Raw genomic sequence first — 12,330 nt, forward strand, 5'->3', positions numbered from 1 at the left:
TCCCCGGGAGCACACACAGGTTCTGGGCCAACGACACCAGAAAACCTGGCAGAATGGGAAGAGCAGTGGGCAATGCATAAGGGGCAGGAGCAAGGGGACACGGAGAGAGCTTGGTGGTGGCTGGAGACTGGGAGAAGACAGGAATGGGTTTTCCATGAGCTGGAGTGAGCTACAGGGAGGAAGTGCTTTTGGCACACATGGCATGGAAGCCTGAAGATCAGGCTGTGATAGCTAACCAAGGACTAATCATGATTGTCAGAGATAACTGACACTGCTCACCTACTTGGCTCCATGTCCCATATACAGTCCCCACCATAGTGCTGAAAACTTTAAGAAGCTACTGTCTCTAATTTGGTTTTGGCACAGACATGCAGTTCCAAAAGTGAATTTTTTGTTGCTTTACAGTTGAAAGATTATTATAGAGACGAAACAAGGACTCTGCATCTGGTGACTCTAGCCACTGGTGTGTCAGGTGAGGACTCTTCAAGAAGGAAACATGGTCAAGGATAGACCACGTGGACTTCGGAGTGTGACTGACCTGGGAACATCTTTCATTAGTGTGTGACCTAGGGAAAAATACTTAATCTTCTTGTGCTGTGATTTCCTTCCTCATCAGCAAAGTGGGGACACCACCACCTATTTCTGAGAGGAGATATTAAGGATTAATTGAGAAGGGCTAGGAAGATAAGGAAAATAATTGGCATGCAGCAAACTGTGAGGTTCTTACGAGAATGACAGTGCTTACCTATCCAAGTGTTAGGGATCTTGGCATCTGAAAGCTTCCATAGGCATAGGAGGAGGGTTAGTATAGAAGGAGGGTTTGGAGGCCAGTCCACGAATTTAATACCCAGAGAGATTAAGTAAATGGTTTCAGTTCACACGACTAATGACAGTTTAGACACAGTCAAAACACTGACAAATGTTCTCAGGAGGTCGAAGACAATGGATTACATAAAAATTTAAACCACAGATTTTCTCCATCAGCAGAAGCATAAGCCTATGCTGAGACACAGGGAGTCAAGGGCCACGGAAAACTCTTCCTAACTTTTGGGTTGAGATCATAGAGCAATTGAGATATCCTGGTTGATGAAGGAGGGCTTCCAGGAGGAGGGTCAAGGGACTCCACAGGGCCTCTAATGAGGCTCAGTTGCTCCCCAACTTTCATCAGCATCTCAGTAATCAACATCCTTTTGTACAAAGGGTAAAGATGGGCTCTGACTCTACCGGGGATAAGCAGGGGAAGGGTGGGGTGGGGTGGGGTGGGGTGGGGTGGGGTGGGGTGGGGTGGTTTTCTCACATCTTCCAGGTCTGGTCCCTTTAAGGCAAAGAAACTCCGTGAACATTCTCCTCGCGGCGCGCTGACGTCACCCTTCGGGGAAGCGGCTGACGTCAGCGCGTTCTCCGCGGCGGGGGTGGGGCCGGTGACTCACCCAGCCGCGTCCCTAGTCCCCGCCCCTCCCGGCCGCGCGCACGTGAGCGCGCACCACGCTGATTTCTAATTTTAGCTCGGCCGCCTGGCTGGGGTCGCGTGAGGTAAGGCTGGCGGGGGTCACGGGGGAGAGGGGTTCCCCGTGGAGGGTGGAGGTGGGCTGGGGGGGCCGGGTCAGGTGCTTACTGAGGGGGGAGCCGAGGGGGTCCGCCGCGTGGAAACCCGGTAAACCGAGGCTCGGCTGGGGACTCTAGGCTTTGGGGTGGGGGTGGGGAAAAGGGCAGGTTTCTAGAAAGTTCTCGGGGGGCGGGGGGGGCGGAGTGGGGAGCCGTGCGGGCTGAAGTCGCTGCTGGTCAGCGCTGTGCCGAGAACGGGAGGCCGAGCCCAGTGGGAGCCTTGGGCGTGAGGAGGATGAAGGCGCCCCTTGGGGGCGGCGGGGTGCGGAGGGCGCAGTGGGGTGACGGGTCTTTGTTTCCAGACAGCACGTGGCTGTATTTCTGCCGGCCGGGGCTGGGGAGCTGAGGGCGGACTTAGGGCACCAGGAGAAAGGGATGGCGTTTTTGAAATGGGGAGGGAAAGGAGCCCGAGCAACCGTTTCCGCTTCCGCCTGCTTAGTTTCAAATTCCAACGGGCGCGGGCGCCCTGGACATGGCCTTGGGGGGGTGGGGCGGAGTTCCAGAGTCAGGCTGAAACTGCAATTTTGGATCCAAGGCCCAAACTCTTAGGCTTCCATGTGGGCCTAGGGATCATAGAGCTTTTGGGTTGATCAAGGAGGGTTTCCAGGAGGAGGTTTCAGGGACTCCACTGGCCCCCTAATGAGGCTCATTTGCTCCCCTGCTTTGAAACTGGAGTTTTTGGACTCAAGGTCCAAGCTCCTGAGATGCCATGTGCCAGGTCCAGCCACCCGACTCTAAATGCCAAATAAAGAGGCACAGTGAAGGCAGAGGTTTAGTATACAGGAAGGGACGTGCCGTGGGCAGAGTTAGCACTCAGCTCGTCTTCAGCCATCCTGGCGGTACAGACGTGAACTGTAGGTTTAAGTAGACAAGAGCTTGGGGCAGGGGACAAAGGTAGCATAAGCAGTCCCAGGCACAGGTGTGTTCTGGTTGACCATTATCTCAGTCTGAGGGTTCCCAGAGGGGTTCCAGAGAAGATGTGACCGCTGTCATCACTTGAGGGGAGCGGTCTGGTTCCCATGAGATGATTGCGCCTGCTCCAGGGTGCAGCCTCATTCTAGGTAATTGTCGTTATTTGCAGGGTGATTTGTCCTGCAGGTGTCCTTCCAGGAGCCAGATAAAAGCTCCCTTTGGAAGAAATGGGTGCCAGACAGCTTGTGAAATGTACACGTTGAAATTCTTTGGGGAGAAAAAGTTCTAGAAAGAAGTCCTCTCAGCATAAAGCGAGCTGTACTTTTGACTTTGTAAAGTGGCCTACCTTGTCACAGTGACCTGCATTCTGTTGGTGTGGCATCCTCAGGTTTCCCAGGTTTCTCAGAAGGCTGCTTGTAAAACTATTCGTAAAGCCGTTCCTTATTAGACGGTGCTGAAAAGTCCAGTATATAACTGGGAATATTAAACGGTAATATGGGAACATTTTCTAATGGTTTGGGTCATTAAAAATGTTTATTTCTATTTCCTTTTTTAGGTGGAAGTTTAGTTGTGGAGTAAAGGTAGCCTTGGGTATTGTGACTGACGGAAATCTGTAAGTGTGATTGTTCATTTGCTTTCTAGAAATACCGTCTTGGCCTTTGTAAATTGGAACATTTTCAGATATAGATATGGAACCTGCAAGCTTTTAAGTCTCTAAGGGTTAAAAACCTAATGCTAGTATTTGTAAAACACAAAAAAATACACCTAGTAGCGTGTGTACCATTTTATATTGTTCCTGAAGCAAAAGATGTCTCTTCTGGTCCTCCTTTTACAACCATATTTTCCTCAATACAATGCCTATTTCAGAAGGGTCTTAAATTAAAGCAGGTGTGAATGGTGATAAATCATGTTCTTGAATTGGGCTGATTTCCCTTTGTGTGTGTGTTATATACTATAAGAACCTTAATGTAAAAGTTCTTAGGTTCAGAAATTGAGATTTTTATTCTGGAAAGTTCAGTTTTTGCTTTAAAAATACTCAACATTGGAACTGCCACCTGTATCTTTCAGGCAGTCTATTAACATTTCTGCAAAGCAGTCCTCACCCCCAAGAGGTAACCTTTCTTTGGATATCTGTTAATCAGTTATTGGTCACTACTGGGATTGTTTGTTCCTGTTTATGTGTATTTCTTTATCTTCGTATTTCTCACAGCATAATGCTAGCTTGTATTAAGCTTGCACTTACACATCTTTTGCAGTGTTTTGTTTCACTGAACATGGGTTTCTGCAACCAGATTAAACATTTTAGAAGCAAGGGGTTTTTCTCTCTTGCGTGCTTTTTTTTTTTTGAATAGTTGGGAGGGATTGTACAACCTATGTGGGAAAAGTTCCTTTTGTTTTCCATACCTTCCAATAACCCCCCAACATTCCTGAGAAAGGAAGAACAAAAGAAAATAAAAACAACCACTACACTCTGTTATTTTGCAATCTAAATAGAATGGTATACTTTAGATTCAAGACAATGGACTTTTTCTAGCTCTCCATGCCAAAACTAATCCAAAGGCTGACATTAGTAGTCAGGTTTTTGTCACAGAGGCTATTCTTTACTGTTTCTGTAGATATAACAGGTGGTTAATGATTGTTTACGTTTGAAACATTGTTTACGTTTGAAACAATGAGTTTGTGTACAATAATCCTCTTGGCCTACCCTGAAATTTAAGGACATGAGATTGTACTTGCTTAGAAGTTACCATTGTTAAAGAGATCTTTACAGTAAAGAACATTAGCCAGAACTCCAAGGAAAATTGAATTGATGCCACACTCAATTTTATGAAATGCTAATTGCAGCAAAATAAGTTGCCATTGGAGGTTTGGTTTGAAAATAAGTATATAGTATTATGTTACAGTGTTTAATATTTTCTGTGATAACCTAGTGCTTCTGCAAAACCCTAAACAGAAAGCTTGTATTTTTATACCTACTATATTTAATTACATTAAGAAAATAGTTGTTATTTAGAAGATTTAGCAATTTTAATTAGGTTTTAGAAAGCACTCCAGCTGAATTTTCCCATACAGAAATACATGAGGTGGTAAAAGACAGAAAGTAGCTTTCCTGGAAATAGAAGAAAAGGAAGAAAGGAGGAAAGAATAAGTAATGGGATAATTTTGTTGTTTGCTATAGTAAACTGACAATTCCTCTTCACTTTTATATCTCCCTCCTTGCCAAGAATACATCTTTTAGGCCCAGTTTTCTCAAAATACAGCTTTCTAGAATGACAGTGTCCCAGTTGTGCACTGTGTCAGGCCCTGTGCCCAGTATTTTACATAATTCAGTTAATTCTTTTTATAATCCTGTGCTGAATGGACTTTCCATTTTATAGGCTCGGGGAGATGTAGAGTATCGGCCAAGGTCACACAGTTATCAGGAAACAGTTTGAAGTTGTATTAGGCTTCTCTATAGAAACAATCAAAAGAAGATACACTTAGTTATATGATTTATTACAAGGAATTGACTAGTACATTTATGGAGGCTAGCAAGTCCCAAGATTTACAGGGTGAGTTACCAAGTTGGAGTCCTAGAATAGTAGTTCTTGTCTGAATCCAAAGATAGGAAAAGGCCAAGGGCAGGAAGAATTGTCTTTCATTATGAGGACAGTAACCTTTTTTGTTCTACTCAGGCGTTCAAATGATTGGACAAAGCCCATCTGAATTATGATGGGTACTTTGATTTACTCAACTTTCCAATTTAAATGTTTATCCACAATCATAGTCAAAGAAAGTAGTGGTATATATTTGAAAGATTTTTAACAACGACCACCATCATTTCCACATTCTTACACATCATGGAAAAAGGGATTTTTTTGTTTGTTTGTTTTTGGTGGGACTAAGTTGGAGCCTCGTGGATTCTCAAACCACTTTTTTTCTGATTATTTTGGAGATGGAAGTCCCACAAACTCTTTCTCTGGACTGGCCTCAAACCGCGATCCTCCCCATCTCAACCTCCCAAGTAACTAGGATTACAGGTGTGCACCACTGACGTCTAGTGGGCATGTAATTTTTGATTGTCGAATGACATGTGCCGCAAATACATTGCTTTAATCTGTGCGAAAGTACTCTGTTGTAGGGTACCTTGTTCCAGGGTTTCCAGTTAAATTACTCTAATTGATAGGCAAAAAAAGAGCGGGTGGAGTGACTAAGCCCTGAGTTCAAACCCCAGTACTGCAAAAACTAAATGAAAAACAAGAGCAGGGCTTGGTGGAGGGCTTGAGGCTAGCCTGCAGGAAAGGTAGCATGAGACCCTATCTGATTGGGGATGTGCCTCAAGTGGTAGAGCCAGGACTTGCTAGGTAGGCGCTTATCTCTATCCAAATACCACAAAAACTAAAAAGAAAACATGCCATATACACTGGCTTTGGGTTGATGTTACAATCGGGATTATAATTTAAGCTAAATAAGGGAAATATAATTAGAACAAACCTAAGATTTTTGTAACTCATTACTGTAAAATGTTTGGGTGGAAGTGTTGCAAGTGAAACTTAAAGCACAGATGATTTTATTGTGTTTTATTTCCTTGGTTATGACTTAAGTCCTTAAGACATTTTCTTATTAGGTTATATTTTAGTCTTTTCAACAAATATTCAAAGTGGAATATTGTTTTGGCCCTACTGAAACAAGCAATTTAAGGGCCAGGATCATATCGTCTTCGTCTCTTCCATGCAGAAGAAGCCTAAACATTTGTTAAATGGATGAAATCTTACTTGGAATGTTTTCAGACTGTGAGCAGTAAAGAATTTGAAAATAACTTGGATTTTCTTCTGTAAACATTGATAGTATAGGTATTACTAAAATTTAAAACTAAGTTAAGAATGACGGTTTTAGAGTTGAACCTAAATTTGAATGCCAGCTTTGTCATTTACTTGTGAAGCTTCAGACAAGTTAATTTCTCTGAGCATCAGTTTTCTTATTAATAGGATGACATATTTATTTCATTAGACTAGAACTGCTCCGAGGAGGAATTTGAGATTAAAGTACTTGATGTAGTTTCTTGGTCATAAATACTTGTGCTTGGTCACAATACTTGTGCTTTCGTTTTCTGGGTAATAGCCATTATGACAAGTTTGAGGTGGTGTATCATTGTGGTTTCTATTGCATTCCCTTGAGGATTAGTGGTGTTGAGAATGTCGACCATTTGAATATCTTTTGAGAAATGTCTATTAAGGGGCTGGAGGCGTGGCTCAAATGGTGGAACATTTGTTGAGCAAGTGCAGGGTCCTGATTTCAAACCCCAGAGCCAGCAATAAAAAGAGTTATCTATTAAAGTCTTTGCCTATTTGTAAATGGAGTTATTTTGCCCATTTTTTCATTTTATTTTTTGTTAGTGTATGTTATTTGTATGAAGGGGTTTCATTGTGATATTTCCATACATATGAATAATGTATTTTGATTATATTCATCTTTTTCTTGCTATTAAATTGAGATAAAAATAAGAAAGTATATAATAATTGGACTGGAGGTTCAAGTGGTGGAGCACCTGCCAAACAAACATGATGTCCTGAGTTCAAACCCCAGTACCATCCAAAACAAAGTAGTACTTCATCTTCCCACAAGAATACCTAATAATCTCCCTGCTGACACCCATATGCTATGCCATCCTTCCTGATATAACGGCTAAACAGTCCAGGTTCCCTCTAAAGCTAGAACTTCACTTTCTCACTGAATCTGATTTACTCTTACTTCAGCTCATTGTATTTTTCTCCTCTCCTGCCTTAATCAGTTTTTCTAATGTTCTCATAGACATTCTAATACATCTTGGATATATTTTAAATATACATGTTCCCCAGGGAACACTGCTTAGCAAGTGTGAGACTCTGAGTTCAAAACCTAGTACAGCCCCCAAAACAAAAAAAAATTACATGATCCTCAACTTCTGAGGGTTTGACTTTATAATGGTGTGAAGTAATAATGTATTCAGTAGATAATGTACTTCAAATTCTGAATTTGTGTGGTGTGCTGCACAGTTCTTCACCATATTGTGGAGCAGAAAAGATGGAGTTCTCGTTCAGCCATGTGCCCACAGAATATTTTATAGTATACTGTGTTGCTATGATGTTTGATAGGTAAGGCATATTAAAATACTTTTTTTTTCCCACTTAAGACTTCAAGCTTGTGTCACACCTCCAATACTGAATCATTTTTGACTTGAAAATATTTTTAGTTTGCAGTGTGTTTATTGGGGATATAGCCCCATCCTAACTAAAAAAACCAAAAACAAAAAAACTTCTTGGCTTCAGATTTTCTCTACTCCCACTATCCTTCCATCTCAAAACTCCTTTACAGTAAAACTTCTCAAGAGTTGTGAATTTGTCTCCTCTTCCTCACCTCATCTACTTCCTCAAACCACTCCCAAATGGGCTTTTGTCCCCATCACTTCCTAAAATACTCTTGATGACGTACACTCCATGTAATTAAATTTAAAGGTCTGTTCTTACTCTGTTCTTTTTGGACCTCTCACAGCATTTGGGACAGTTGATTTCTTTTTTTTTTTCCTTTCTTGGAACAGGGTCTCACTATGTAGCCCAGGCTACAACATCTTCCTGCCTTTGCCTCCTTAATGCTGAGATTACAGGTGTCCAGCCATGAATCTTATTCTTGGCCTTAAAATGTTCTTGGAAGTTGTACAGACTTGCTTCTACCTTTTTTTAGTGGGGACTAAGGTTTGAATTCAGGGCTTTGAGCTCACAAATCAGGCACTTTACCACTTGAGCCACACCTCCAGTGCATTTTGTGCTGGTTATTTTTTGGAGATGGAGTTTGGGGCTGTCTTCAAACAACAGCCCTTCTGATCTCAGCTTCCCAAGTAGCTAGGATTACAGGCATGAGCCACCAGTGCCTGGCACCCACCTTTATTTCTTTATTTCATACACTAGCTAGTCATGTGCTTTAAGTGCCACCACTACACTATTAATTCCCATATTTAAATCTCTAGCCTGTTCTGTGAACTTAAGAGTTCCCTGTGTGGCATTCCACTGGAATATTTAATAAGCATCTCAACTTTTTTTTTTTTTTTTGTACTGGGGTTTGAACTCAGGGCTTTGCACTGCCTAGGCAGGTGGTCTACCACTTGGGTCACACCTCCAGCATCTCAAATTTAACATGTTCAAAACAATACTGATAACCCTCCTCCAAACCTACTACCCCATAATCTACTCAATCTTAGTAATTGGCACCAGTAGTCACCATTTCCTTGGACTAAAATCTAGGAGACCGTTGTCGTAAACACTTGTCCCTCACACACCATCTTAGCCATCAGCAAACCATATGAACTCTACCTCTAAAATATATCCATAATCTTGCCTTTGTCATCATGTCCACCATTTTCCTGTCAGCCCAAGATAGTATTATTTTTGGTCTAGATTTTAGTGATAACCTGCTTCCAGTTTTCCCCCACTACCAGAGTAGAAAACTGGAAGAGGCAAAATTTCAGAATATAGGTACCCAGTACCCTACTTCAACACTATACAGAACCAGAGCAACAGGTGTGTAGCTGCATGTTGAAGTGGGTGGCTGTGGGTCAGCACTGGGATTCAACAGCATAAAAATAGAGACCTGGTTAAACTCTGACATTTTTGATAATAGAATAGCAGGGCCAAATGTCCCAGCACCAATTGCATGGCAACATGACTGAAATGAGGAAAGTATTCCCACAGGCTCCAAGAGTAAGAATTACTCATACAAATGAAACCTAGGATCCACACAGAAAGCTGGCTAGGGAGAGGACCTTGAAGCATCTTGTTACACTTAGGAGCCATCTTGAAAAGGGTGCTATTGTTCCAGTTTGTACTTCTGTAGGGGTCAGAAACCCATGCACTTTCCTCTTTGTAGAACCCTGAGGGCATTTCTACTGTGCAAACTCAGTGGGTGGCTGCATTGTGGGGCAACTGAGGATTAACTGACACAAAGCCACTGAGAATTCTGTTTTGTGGGAAACATGAACTGTAATTCAGAGGGTAGTGAATGACACTTCTAAAATGGGTAGTTCAGGGAACCTACCTTTGGGGGAATGAACAACCATGTGTGTGAGGTTTTGTACAGAGCCAAGTCTTACGGCACCAGGATTAAGGGTGGCAGATAAAGTGGATCCCGCTGTCCCCCCCTCCTAGCACATCTGTTTGCAGCTTAATTACCATTTCCTATCAGAGGTGGTGCTGGCATTTACCCCACAACTTTATAGTGTGAAGAGACTTTGTGGTGTGCTCTGCAGTCTGTAGGAGCTCATTATTCCAGTGTGCAGAGCAGCTGAGGGGAAATTTCAGGTGGTTTCAGCCACTAGTCACTTGGCATGCAGTAAAACTAAAAGAAGTATGTGTATATATGTGAGAAAATCTTCTGTTCGTGGGATGCACAGAAGAATATAGGAAGAGTTTTGACTGGCATAGGTTCTGATCATCTGGCTGTGCTGCCTTTCCAGAGTGGAGATATTTTTTTTTTCTTTTTAAAATTTTTTCCCTCTTATTTTTTTTCCTTTCCCCCCTTTTTCTCTTATTTTTTTAATTTAAATTTTTTTTCTTTTGGCAGTGCTGTGGATCAAGCCCTGGATGTAACATTGGACAGGAGCTCTGCCGCTGAGCCACACACTCCTAGCCCAGCTGAGAGGAACTTGACCCAGCTCTAGCCACAGCCAAGTCCTGCTTAAACCTTGGCAGATATTTCAACTTAAAAGAATAGAGGGGGCAAAAGCTCCTGGTCAGTGACCACCCTTGGTGGGCATAGATAGGTGGTATACTAAGTCCCACACCTGGAAAGACCCTTCACAATAACAGAAGACAATACAGCTGTTGTGGGCACTGTACAAAGGTCCTGTGTCAAACAAGGTAATATGACACCTAAAGTTTCTAAGTCTCTAATTGATTATAAAGATACTGAAATAGCTGAGATGATATGGACAGAATTTAAAAGTCTGCTTTTGAGAGAGATGAATGAATTCAAAGAGAATGTGAATACAATGCTTTTAAAAATGAGAAATGAATTTGAAGAAAAGTTGAATGTATTGGTTTCAGAAGCAAGAAAAGGAGTTGAATACCATATAAATGAGTTCAATAAGATAAGGAACACATTGCAGGATGTGAAAGAGTTGTTGGAAGACTTGAAGCGTGGCCGCACAGAAATGTTGGAATTTAAAAACACATATGAAAACTTCACATATAGACTGGATCGAGTGGAAGAAAAAATAACACATGTTGAAGATAGAACTTTTGAAATGTTAGTGTCAGACAGAAATATAGAAATTAGTTTAGTAAAGACTGAAGAGAAAATACAAGCTCTTTGGGACACCATTAAAAGACCAAACATCCGGCTCATTGGCATACCTGAGAGAGAAGAGATAAAAGCTGGGGGTATAACAAACCTATTCAGTGAAATAATAGCAGAAAATTTCCCAGATTTGGGGGAAGACATGAACTTCCAGGTACAGGATGCATTTAGAACCCCAAGGAGATACAACCGGCAAAGTACCTCTCCACGACATATTATAATTACATTGTCAAGAGTGCAAGACAAAGAGAGAATTCTGAAATCTGCAAGAGAGAAGTGCTCAGTAACATTTAAAGGCAAGCGCATTAGACTAACAGCAGATTTCTCAGAACAAACTCTAAATGCCAGAAGTGCATGGAACGATGTTTTCCAAGTCTTGAAAGAAAATAACTGCCAGCCAAGATTACTGTATCCAGCAAGGCTGTCTTTCAAAATTGAAGGAGAAATAAAGACTTTCCAAGATAAGGATAAACTAAGGGAATTTATGACCACTAGACCGGCATTACAAAAGATGCTTAAGGGAATCCTATGTCCAGAAAAGGAAAAATGACCAGCATCATAAGACCACATGAAAGTAAATCCCACTAGAAGAGATGTGCCAGTGAAAAATGGAAAAGAATCATGCATTGTCAGTACAGTAAACCATCAAGCTTCTAAGGTTAGTAAGAGGAAAAAATTAGCAAAATACAAAGTAATCAAGAAAATCAAAATGACAGGAACAAATACGTACCTTGCAATAGTAGCTCTGACTGTAAATTTTAAAAGACTGTGAACTGGGTAAATAGGTTAAAAATAAGACCCAATAATATACTGACTAATAGAAACTCGCCTTACCTGCAAAGGCATCATAATGGAAGGATGAAAAATGATATTCTAAGCATACAGGCTCCAAAAGCAAATAGGAGTAGATAATATCTGACAATATAGACAAAATCAGACAAAGAATGTCACTGTATAATCAAGAAAACAATTCAATTATACTCTATTCAACATAGGGTAAGGGCAAAATAGTTTCTGCTGGGTATTGAGGGGGGTGGGGGGGAGAAGGAGGGAGTGGGGTGGGTGGTAAGGGAGGGGGTGGGGGCAGGGGGGAGAAATGACCCAAGCATTGTATGCACATATGAATAATAAAAAAAATAAATAAATTCAATACAGATTTATGTACTGAATGTTGAAATATCCAATTTTATGCAAATGAATAAACAGTGTATACACAAGAGAAAAGCACCATTGAAGGTGACTTAAATACCCTGTTAAGAGTCTACAAGAAAACATAAGAGTTAAATTAAACTATGGATCAAATGGATTTCATAGATGTTTACAGGACATTCCATCCAAACAGCAGCAGAACATATTCATCAGTGAATAGTTTTTCATCTAAAACCATATATTAGGTCATAAGTTAAGTCTTAAAAGTTCAAAAATCTTGACACAATATCTGGTCATAGTGGATTGAAATTAGTGATCAATAGCAACAAACTGGAGAAACTTTTTGAATGAATAGTG

At 41.4% G+C, this 12,330-nt stretch overlaps 1 long non-coding RNA gene across 1 annotated transcript; it reads left to right on the forward strand.

Annotated features, from left to right (window-relative positions):
* The first annotated feature begins 1,409 nt into the window (after positions 1–1,409).
* On the forward strand, positions 1,410–11,852 carry LOC141413940 (uncharacterized). The gene is made up of 3 exons (XR_012438995.1): positions 1,410–1,533; positions 3,074–3,130; positions 10,090–11,852. It is a non-coding gene; the product is annotated as an uncharacterized lncRNA (long non-coding RNA).
* The last annotated feature ends 478 nt before the right edge of the window (positions 11,853–12,330 follow it).

The sequence above is a fragment of the Castor canadensis genome, chromosome 11, assembly GCF_047511655.1.
Source record: "Castor canadensis chromosome 11, mCasCan1.hap1v2, whole genome shotgun sequence".
Taxonomy (NCBI): Eukaryota; Metazoa; Chordata; class Mammalia; order Rodentia; family Castoridae; genus Castor; species Castor canadensis.